The following is a 12,082-nucleotide window of genomic DNA, read 5'->3' as shown; positions in this document are numbered from 1 at the left end:
GATCACCAAACAGAGCTGTGTGGCTCTCCCCTCCACACAGATGTGTCTCTTCTTTGGATCCCAGTATCTGTCTTTAAAATTTAGTTACTGAACACTTTCAAGGGCAAGCAAATCAAGGTTTCAGTAAATAAATGTCCCTGCGGTTTGTGAGAAACAAGCCCATATGTTTGATGCTGAAGTGTTTTCTATTGGGAACTCTATGGAAACCCGATTCTTGAGAATTAGATGATTTCATGCCTCATAAGTTTAATACTAACTGGCGGAAATCAAAAGGAATTAACTTCTTTTTCTCTCATGCACAACTGTGTCAGAAGTGGAACGGCCCACTGTTGTGCCAAACACTAATTTTAAGAAACAAAAGGGAGAAAAGTCGTAAGCACTTGGTACTTTGGTTGAACTTCAAGCAATGATTCTGTTGTGTGCTGCAGTAGTGGTTTATGTAGCGTGCCGAGAGGAAACAATGATTCCTCACTCCAAGGAGAAAAATAAAAAGCTTTATATAAACTACTAGGAAACATTTCTAAAAAGGCTAACAATAGTAATAATCATAAAACTTATATAGAAATGCTTTACTGACTGTTCAAGGTTGTTTTTATGGGTTATCACAGTCATGTTTTAAACAACTAGAGTAAACTTCAGATTTTGCCGAATGGTGAACTGGATCAAAAATAACTTTATTATGCCAAACTAATTAACAAAAGGAAAGCATGTAAATACATATATCAGTATATTAAAACATGAAAACATAACTTCATATTTAAAAATCATACTAATAATTTCAAAAAGACAGTTGAGGGAAGAGGTGAAGAAAACACCTGGAATGGAAAAATATGGTGTAAACTGAATTTCAAAACCTTTGACCATATTGATCAAAGGTTTTCTTTTTTGCCTCTTTGTTAAAAATAGTTAATTCATATGTTGACAATCTAGACTTACATGTAATCTGTTGCTGAAAGTCAGGTATAGATTTCTCTTTCCATTGAAATACTCTTTTAGTCAACACTCATGTTGAGTCAAAGCAAGGTTATTCTGAATCTAAATGGGTCCAGTTCTGAATAGGGGTGTCTACTAAGAGGGTGAGGTCCAAAAGGAGTCAGGGCTTTGATTGTGGTTGTGACTGTCATCTTGACTTTTTTTGAAACCAACAAAAGACCCTTCATTAGGGTTTGAAAAATGTACAGAGACACATTTATGCATTTCATCATATATAAGAACACAAAGCTGCTATAAATAAGGCAAATACTAGAATGAGGAGAGGAGTGTCTATGTTTTATGAGTGACAGCTCTAATGTCTACTCACAATGAATGGGTTTACCAGGATTCTCCAATCACAGTGCTTTTCCCTGTTTTGTTTTATTGCTTGAAAAAAAAGGGGGGGGGGAGAGGTGAAAGGACCAATTTTATGAGACTAGATTCAGCAAATTCAGCAAAATTGACTAGCAGGGGAGATAAAAGAAAGGGCTCCATCCCTTAGCATTTATTGTGTTTGCTGCCACAACATCAGAGCAGATAAAATGTGGGTGAAAATCCTCTAGCCTGCCAGATTTTTGGGGACTGCAGTTCCACCACTCTGATCTTTGGATATGCTGGCTATGGAAGATGGTTGAGCAGTATCTGGAGAGGGGCAAAAGCTACCTAGATGTAAGGGCATTTTCTGTGTTCATTGGGATCAACCATGTAGTTACTATTTATTCTGAGCGGGGAATCTCGATGGCATGTCAGTTCTTCATCTGCCTAATCCATGCCACAGCAAGCTACAAACCAAACAAGAATGAACAAGCCACAAGATACATAGAGGATGCTTTGCTTTGATGATTCATTGTGGACTTCTAGGCATTTTCTTATTGCAGTAATCCAATGCTGCCTTAACTTCTGAATCCTGTTACAAAGACAATGCCCGGGAGATGCCTTAGTTCACAGCAGTATTCCCAGTTGCCCGCAGCAGCGTTGTAAGTGCAAAAACCCTGCCCAGCTCTTCACAGTTCTGTCATAACTGGGCATGCAACTTTTGATATTTAAACAATCAAAGTAGCCATTTGCACATCTTCGCCACTGAACTCCACAGAGTGTTGTGATAATTTAAAGTCTTTGCTCCAAATCAAGAGAGCAGAGCACACTGGAGAATTGCTTGTATTCCCATCATAAGAGACATTCAGAAAGGGTAACCAAAAGTCATCACCGCAGGTATGTGACCTGGTTTGCAGTACAATAGCATCTCAGTACATGAATGGTATTTAGCTTTGTCACTTATATTTTCAAAGCAGATCTTTGTATTATTAAATTGCCCCCTTCCTCCTCCCCCTTCATGTAATTCTAATCTTTTGCATTTTTATGTACTCAGTTCCTTAGGAAGGAATATATATATATACTATAATTGAAATGCCTCTTGGCTTTTTTGTATGATGTGTAGAGGGATGGTATTTAAAAGTCTTGTTGGATTTTCATTTTCTTTATTCTTGTTGTGAAGGTGCCTGATGCCTATTTTCTTTTTATTTAAAGAAATCTTAAAAGGGCAAATACAAATAACCACTGTTTTCATAGGAAATGCCATTGATCACATGACTCATCCTTCAAACATTTTTAAAAGTTATAAATCATTCTTGGCCTGGATTTTGAACATATAGTAAGCCTGAAACTACCTGCTATGCTTTCAGAGTAAGAAAACATTTAAGAAATATAGCCTGCAGACAGCCAAAGATGGAACTGGTTGTTCCCCCAAATAATTGATAATATTTCATTATTGATTTTCTCTGAATTAATGCTAGGTTGTGAAATGAGTTACAACTTTTTTCATTTTTGGAAAATATATTTCTTTTCATTTTTATGGTCTAAAAATATTGACAGCTTTCAGCAAGGCAATATATATAAGGAAATGTTCTATTATTCACCTGATCTCACTCCCTTATATCACAAGAGTAAGTTTCATTACACCTCCAATGACCTGCTCTCCATAGTTGATGGTTTCATTAGACTTTTCTATATTAACTTACATAATGTGAAAATTGGGAAATGTTTCATTTCTCGCATCTTTAAACATATTGTGTTAAGTTATAATAAGACAACAAAAGTACAAGTTCAAACTATTCAGTGAGCCTCAACATAAAGATATCAATCATAATGAGAAGTTGTCACTTTTAGATGTTAGTGATGCACTTTTAGTTATAAGAAATTTTCAGAAATTCACACTATTCTGCACTGTCACTTTCCTTCCTCCTTGCTAATTGAGAAAAACCATATGTGCCATATCTGAAAAGCAATACTGTGATAGAAAATTAATTTGAATCAGATCTAAGTGTAATGTTCTGAATTTGGATCCATTCCACCATTGCTGGACAGCAGCCACACAGAAACAACCTCATTGTGTGCAATGCAATATATAGCAAATATGTAGTGTATGCCGAGTGCTACATTATGTGCAGTAATTCCCACAACACTATTAGACTGATCTGTGTTATTATCTCTATTTATGGATGAGTTCCTGAAGCCACTGTGACTTGGCTAAAACAGGTTACTGAATTCATGGAAAGATTTAGGTTTAAAGAAAGTGGGATAGAACTGTCTAAAATTCTACACAGGAGCATATGCTAAAATTAAAACGGCTTATGATGATTTTCCATTGGCAGAAGAGCCTTACAGAATTATTGTGGTATAGTGTCAATCTAGAACTAAGAATACTCAAGTCCAGATCACTTTCATCAATGAAGCTCATTGTGATCAGTTATTGGCTCACTGAGTTATTGAAATGGGAGAACAGGAATAGGAAGTGGGAAAAGAAAACATAGTACATCATTTTGAGTATCTTGGGGTTGGATAAAAACATAAGAATTTGTATAAGAAACTTAAAAAATAACCCTTCCTTATACAACAGAAATTGGAATGACCTTGTTCTGTGTTCAGTAAAAGATTCATTTTAAGCATGAGAAGATGAGGACAAACAGTAGCCTGGCCATCCATGTGATGAAAGCCTTTTAGAAGTAATCCTTTGTCAAGCAATTACAAAATAAGGAAATTGAGCCATATGAGATAGTATGAATGTCACAGGTCCTTTTTAAACTGTACCCCATTTGATTGATTCAGACTCAAAAGATCCATCAAAAGCACTGGACCCTAGACACTTGGATTTTTATAACTGCCTATAAAGGTTGGGGAGATGTTTATTTTGGAAAAGAAAAAAAAAGCATCCAAGGTATTTACTATTGCTATTATACTATAGTATACAACAGTGTTTTACTGTTACAGACCCTGGTCTGTCTTTGAATCCTCTCTCTCTCTGGGATTTTTTCTATTTTTTCCCCCCTTTGCTTATTAATGGGTAGCATTAAAGCCCTTGCACCATCCCAACTTGGGTTTCCTTCACTGTGCCTCTTCTTTTTCCTCTGGACCCTTCAGTCACTATGAAGAAAAAACACCTTCTTTTATTTGTCTGCTTTCTCTGTTGCTACTGCAGAGCTTCCAAAACACACCCATCTCCTCCCACCTCTTCCCCCCACCTGTTTCAAGGTTGCAGCTTTTATAAGCAATTCTGCCACGGTGATGCTGGGGAGAAGGTTCAAAGAGGAGGGGAGGCAAGCCAGCCAGCCAGCCAGCCAGCCAGCCAGGTGCCTGCAATTGTTCCTCAACAGCCTGCTCTTCCACAATGAAGACGACACAACTTCCATTATAGCGACACAATCTATGTGTAGATTAGCTACACGTGTGCAGGCATATAGTTTTTAAACTAAGAAAAACTGTAAATAAGACTATAACTTAGACCCCAAACATATAAGATTCTCATTCACACTGTTTGGTGGGCAGTGTGAAAGGGAATTCCAAGATTATTAGTGAAGTTGATGACATTAGCAATTGTCTCACTCTTAGATGATTTCCATGGGCGAAAGACAGAGAATGCAGCTACTGCTTGATCTCAGTGTCCATGATATCTTCCTGGATATCTTTGTGAGCTGGGCTGAAGGCACTGTGTTTTATACACAAGGATTGCATGAAAAGTAATGCCTCCACCTATGTAACTTTAGTTTATATAGGGATGTTTTAACAATAAAATAGAAAACATCAGTAATGTGATCCACATATTCCTATGAAATGCCAAGGTTCAGAGTTTCTCTTTGAGTGATCTCCTGATTGTCCTTAATCAGTTAATCAAATTTTCTGATGTGAAACTATATGTTGCCCACTTTGTTCTTGATCACACAAATCAGCTGTTCCTGGTTCGCCATTTTTACATTTTTGGGCTTAGTAACACACAATACTCATGTCAGCATAGTCATCACAATAACCTACATTTGGTGGTGAATTTCAAGTGGAGGGACTCTTTCATCAATCAAAAATTCAATCATGGCATATTGCTGAAAGTACCCAGATGAGTAGTCACTGCAGGCTTTCATTTCACCAACAATAGCAACACCACCTTAGGAAACTTCCCACCAACTGAAGTGAAAAAATAGATGCTAAGGAACATTTTAGAGCTTGTAATGCCTCAGTACTGCCATCTGTTGGCAACTTAAAACACTGGTGGCATTACTTTTAATTCAACCCGTGTGTGTGTGTATGTCTGTGTATGTCTGTGTTTGCGTGCACGTGCATAATTTTTAAGAAAAAAAGGAATAACTATACACACACACACACACACACAAAGGGAGAAAAGAGGCAAAAAAGGAAAAATTAAGCAAAAGCAGATAAACAGAGGAGTTTACAAGCATCATAGAATCAGGTTAAATTTTTCAATACTTTACTAGTTTTAAATAATTGAATAATTATATATTTAAAACTACAAATCACTCTTAAAATCCAAGTAATACATGTATATGAATATCAAAAGTCATAGATATCATAAAATGAGATTAAGAATTAAATATTTTATGACAAGAGAAACCCAAATTTTGGATGTGGTACAAGCCCACATATAAAATTTGCCATGTGAAGTATTGTCTAAGACAGATGCTCTGAGTTAAACTGCTGGTCTTGTTTACTTTTGGTTTACTTTCATTTGGAAGCCCACTGCCAATGATTTGTCCTCCTGTGGCTTTTCTGCCCCATTCCCAATACCATTTGGAATAGACAAAGCTATGCAAGTAGTTAATCACAGTGTCCTGGATCTGGACAAACAGAACAATAAATCTAAAATTCCATCTTACTGTCTCAAGGACCTCTTTCATAGTTCTTTCACATTCCCCAATTACCTCTATGGAATTACTTCTGATACACCCAGAATAGCATTCATATGGACAAGGTTTAATGCCTTACCCTTAATGCTGATGGAGGAGAAATACAACATCCTTTATGTAGAATGTTTCTATGGTTGTTTCTGTAGTCAAATCAGGAGGGGATGTTTTACTTCACTGACCTTTATGCCACATCTCATAACCAAACTCTTATTCACTGTGTAGATTGGTTTGAAGGTAAAATTATTTGTTTTGACTTTCCTGAAATTTCCAGAAATGTAGTGAAGTTTTGTTCAGCTGCAGTTGCTGTTAGAAGTCTCTGGGTTTGATTCTTATGCTGGTTAAGGGCAATGAACTTCCACATGGTATATTTAATTTATCTCTATTGATTATTCTATTTTGTTCTGTTTTGATTGAAAGCTGTTAGCATATGATCACTAATCTCCTGTCACCTGCTTCTTCTTGTGGTCTGATTTTTTGGGATAAATTTTAAAAGTGGCCAAACTCCTGACTGGCTTATCTGGCCAACTACATTGCTCTACCATTGTTACAGCAACTGCTTTGGCTGACAATTAGGGGACAAGTGAGCTTTTGACATAGAAGATTCTAAAGCAGGTGGCACCAGGATATCTGGTGGAACTTCACTGTTATAGACCTGATTGATTGTTGACATTGTTGGGGAAATCTACTCCATGTGCAAAGAACTAGAGTATCATCCTGTTGGACATTAATGGTGGGCTTCTTTCTCTACACTGGAATGGTCTCTTTCCTGAAATTTGAATGTGCTTATTGTTACACCTTGTAGGTGCCTGTTTAAATGATCTCTCTTTACCCAATCCTTCTGAGTATGAATGGTGGATGATTCCTCCTCTCCTGCTCCCCCTGGTTTTATTTATCCTTCTTTGTTTTTACTGTATCTAGCTTTTAAAATTATTTTTAGTGTGTATTTTACATTCTTTAAATTGCTTTGAGAAACAATATAAATACATATAACAGCAACAAGCTAATAACAATGTGGGAAAATGAACATGCATGACATTTCCACCATTCTGTCTGCAATCCACTTATGACTTGGTTTCTGTGCTTAAATTGATTGGTACAAATTTAAAACAAGCTGATTATCACTTTGATAATATTACAAGCAGTCCATGTTCCTAATCAGCTAATCAAGTTTTTAAGCATAGCTTTATGTGGGAAAATAACATTTAAACTTAACAGTATGTTAGAGTGTTCCCAATCGGACAAAGAAGTATGTTAAAGCAGTTTGGGAAAGGGACTTATACAGAATAAAACACCATATATATTTGAATGATGGGGGCCAAAAAATCCCTTATTTTAAAGGCCCTACTTCTTAGAGCTGTTCAGTGCTTCAGATGTGAGAGGAAAGACCTGCTTCAGAACATGTGGGAGCATGAACACAGCTGCTGTGACTCATTAATGCAGCCACATCTTTTTCAGACTTACCAGGCTGCTGTGCAGAGATTTCTGCTGCAGCCACACAATAATGGGAACAGATGCAGCTTTTCTAATGAATCTGCAACAGTGCTGTGTTTACTCTCCCACGTTCTGCAACACTTCTTCCCTATTAAATCTGAAGCACTGCACAACCCTACGACTGTCATTAAAATTAGCAAGAAGTGAGGGCAAAAGACATCTAGTGAATTTGAATGTGGGGCAATTCAAGGCACACAAAAGGAAATATGTTTTCATACAGCGCATAATTAAGTTATGGTATTTCCAAACACAAGATGGAGAATTGCCAGCTTGGAAGAAATTAGATACATTTATCAAGGGCAAGTCAATATGTGACTACTTAGGCATACTCTGGCTATAGTGTCTCCCCTAGCAGTCAGTATATCTCTTGATATAATGATATATTTGACATAGCAGTTGCTGGAAAATATAATTAGGAGGATTCTTCTGCATCAATTGCTCATAGGTATCTGGTTACCCACTGTGGGTTCAGAACACTTGACATTGGTCTGATTGAGCACAGTTCTTAGATTCTTTAAACAGAAATGATATATTTCCAGCTGGAGTGCTTCTCTGTATAATTCTTGCTGAGCAATTTGATAAGCTTTCTACATAGTCCTGATATTTTATTGACTTTATATAGAAAAAGATTCTATAGTGAGTCCACCAAGGAATTCTTGCCTTTAAAATGACAGGCTCTGTACTGCCAATGTCACACCTTCAAGCAAGCTTCCCATCTGTTTATTTTCAAAGTGAGTCATTTGTGTTCATTTGTATAAACATACATTCACTGCCTGTTTAGACTGCTGCAAAGGTGCTGGGGGAGAGTTGAAAGCTATGATATCACATGCACAAGCCTATTAGCAGCACCAATAATTGTAGCTGTCAACAAGCAGAGCTGGGATGCTCAGAGGTCAACTAAGAAGGGACAAAAATACCATTGGGATTTTTCCCAATGCTTCCACACTGACCATACTCTTCCAAATATATAACATTGATCATTAATTTGTTTTTATAGTTTTCTGGTGCTTTGTAACATGAGGCTATGAGAAAGGACACCCTTTCACATATGGAATGTTACATCAGTGGTCAACCAGTTGAATTTGTGTTGGAAAATACCATGCCCCAAAGGTCACAGCTGAGTAATAACAACATGTTTTGCATCTAACCGGTCTCAGTTCACATCTTTTCATTTCAAGTGAAAGGATTTACTAGGAAAAAAAAAAAAGCTTATGTGGATATGCTGAATAAATAAAATTGGCTATGTAAGTGGGTCACTAGTTGTGTTATGTTGGCTAAGATTAAAAAGAAATAGAAGCAACAACATTCTTATTAGGCTAGCTGAAGATTCCCAAAACTGTTGCAAGCTTTCAAGAACTATTTATCTGGCAAGATAATTACCATCTGGGAGAGAGGGGAGTAGAAAGGGATAGAGGAAGAATATACCTGGTGTATAAGTCATGAAGAAACAAAGACTTCTTGGAAACTGAAAAGCTTGCAAGGCAAGGCAGCTTTTTGTTGGTCTGAAGGCAAAACTAATCCAGACCAAATTTTTAAAAAAGCATGCATTGTATAGCATAAAACACGTCTCCAAGTCTCTCTTTCCACACCTTTGCTATGTAATTACATATGAGATTTCCGTGACCAAATCACAATACTGTTGGATGTTCCTCCTAGGTCAGTGTTGTCCAAACCTGGCCACTTTAAGATGAGTGGACTTCAACTCCCAGAATTCCCCAGCCAGCTCATCTTAAAGTGGCCAAGTTTGGACAACACTGTCCTAGGTTATGTGACCAAGGACACAGCACTAATGCTAGCAATAGTTTCTGAGCAGTGTTTCTAAGAACAGGTGTCAAACTGCATGGTAAACAGCCCTGCTGCCTCCCCAAAATAAGCCAGAACATTCATTGTTGAAAACAATTTAGCTGATTTTCTACCCAAAGAATAATCTGGGGATTGTTATTTTGCTTTTCAACTGTTTTCAATAACTGTTATAACAGTTTACTTCTCAGGATGAAAAGCCAAAATTAGATTTTGGAGGGAAAAAGTTTGGATAAAATATCCAGATTCAGCAATGGAAAAAAGCCAATTCATTCCTAATATATCCCAGAGTTCAGACATGAAATCCTGGCTTATCTACCATGAACTATATAATATTATTGGTTCCATTCACCAAAAAAAAAAAAAAAAAAAGCGTGGACTGAAAGACTACTATGAACAAAAATAAAACTACTGTCAGCAGTATAACACTATTAATAACTGTGCTTTGACTGTAGGGAAGCCAATCTTATGAGGCGAACCTTAGATTTTCATTGTTTATTAGCCCATAGATTTGATTCTGAAGTGATCGTGATCTAAGAGGTTCACATCTGTTTGTTACACTATATTTGCAGAGGCCGGGAATTTTAAACATTTATTCTTGACTTCCTGGCAGCCAGAGCACTTGCTTCAATTTCCGCAGGGCATATTTTCTAAAGTATGTACTGCTTTTGTGTAGGGAATAGATGTACATTGTTATGTGTTGTGCACCCACATGCCTATTTTGTGTTATGTGATTGTAGCAGGAAGCTCCAATTTGTGGCCAGTTCCTTTTAATGTGCACAGGGCTTTGCTCGGAAGCTATTTCCATGTAAGAAATACACAGCTGAAGTAGCATAAGCTCGTAGACTGTTGCAATCTGGGAAAAGAAAAAAAAAAAAGGAGTATTTTAGTTATTTAAATAATTCCATCTTTAAAGCAAAAGGATTTTTCAAATTCCATGCTTCTGATGGACTCTGAATTAAATACTTCCTGTAGGTAACTACAATTCATCATAGCTTGCTGGTCGATCTTTAAAGCAAATCTGATCTATAAAAATCAGCTACATTTTTACTCCCTTTGTGATCATCCTTGTTATATTGTATCTGTTTAAAAGAAAAAAAGCCCTGGTCAGGCAAACAAAGATTCATTTTATCAACTACAAAGTAAAATTCTCCTCCAATTTGTTCAAGTGTTTATTAATATGAAAATCAAGTAATAATCAAATATTTGGTGGCTTCATCAAACATGGATACCTTTATAACAGCATCTTAATGATTGTGTTTCTGGACAGCTATTAACATTTCCTTCACAATTAAATGAGATTTTTGTGGCCATTTATTTAGTACCGCCTTTTAAAAAGACTGAATGATGCTGCCATCTACTGGAACGTTCTACTGAAAATTTATATTCAAAGATTAAAAATACATGGCATGAGTACATTCTTTTATATCATACTATGTATGTGTTTAAATAAGACCATAATATAAAATACTGAGTCTCAAAAAAAGGATTGGTCCCAAAATCTCATTGAAGGTAATGTTCAAAGCAAAGTGAAAAGATTCCTTTTCAGATGAAATATCTGAGGAATGTCAAAGAGGGACTAAAGGGTTTTGTACTTTGAGGTGAAATTGGAGATTCCTTTTCAAGCAAAATGCCTGTCTGAACTCTGAAGGAAGCAATAAATGTTTATAGTTCAATCCCATGTATGTCTACTCTAAAATAAGTCCCACGGAGTTCAATAGGACTTGCTCACGGGCCATTATGTTTAGATTTGATGACTACTGACAATACTCTGAGGGATTTTGGATATTACTACCTGGAACAAGGGGTGAAAATTACATTGGAAATAAATACAAACATTATCTGTGAAAAGTATGCGTCTTTCAGCACGTGGTGATATTCTCAGTTTGCATAATATACCCTTGTTGATCTCATCAAGAACATTTATAGGGTAAATGTAGCAGGCAAAATCAGATTTTTTTTTTTCTTTAACTGGGCTGCTTAACTGAATAAAGCTCACATTTCTATGTCAATTGAGAATTGATTTTGAATGAATCAAATCAGCCAACATGCCCACTGTTGCCATATTTTCATGATAATTTAGAAATTTCTCTGGGGAATGATAACACAAAGGAGATATTCTCTCATCCCATGTGTCTTTTTAGAGAAGAAAGGAGAGATGAAAAAAGAATAGAATGAGTTTCAGATATGACAGTAGCCATTAGACCTGGCTGACATAAACATGATGGGGCTTACACTGTTTGCCATAATATCATCTCCTCCTCCTCCTCTTAAATTTATCATTAGGATCATTGGCTGGGCATATACATAATTAAATTATAATAATTTCATGATTTTCCCTTAAAAATACTTTATTCATTTCTGCAGTGAAATGGCAGTTCTTCCCAAGACAGACACATATGGCTATTTATTGTTGTTAGAGTTGAAAGCTTCTGTAGGTCCACTGGATCCAAAGCCTAAAATTGCCTTGGTGAACTGCACTGAGCAACAGTAAACCTTTATGTAAAATATGTGGGAGATTCTTTTTCCCAGACAAAAATATAGCACTTTACCAAAAAGAATTTCACCTCAGCTGCTTCTATCTTGCATAGAAATAACTAACTCTTCATGTAATGTACATATAATGTACA

The 12,082-nt window shown here is 36.4% G+C and overlaps 1 protein-coding gene across 4 annotated transcripts in view; it reads right to left on the bottom strand.

Annotated features, from left to right (window-relative positions):
• Positions 1-4,590: 4,590 nt before the first annotated feature.
• Positions 4,591-12,082, bottom strand: part of LRRIQ3 (leucine rich repeats and IQ motif containing 3) — a 54,875-nt gene continuing 47,383 nt past the window's right edge. For all 4 annotated transcript variants that reach the window (XM_088154192.1, XM_088154193.1, XM_025165604.2 and 1 more), the window contains exon 11: positions 4,591-10,308. The gene's annotated coding sequence lies outside the window, so the exon portion shown is untranslated. The remainder of the gene's footprint in view (positions 10,309-12,082) is intronic.

This window comes from Python bivittatus, unplaced genomic scaffold (assembly GCF_059951505.1).
Source record: "Python bivittatus isolate LINGU-HERP-01145 unplaced genomic scaffold, Pbiv_v1 ctg000700_np1212, whole genome shotgun sequence".
Classification (NCBI taxonomy): Eukaryota; Metazoa; Chordata; class Lepidosauria; order Squamata; family Pythonidae; genus Python; species Python bivittatus.
The sequence above is the reverse complement of the archived record's forward strand: the minus strand, read 5'-3'. Positions and strand labels throughout refer to the sequence as shown.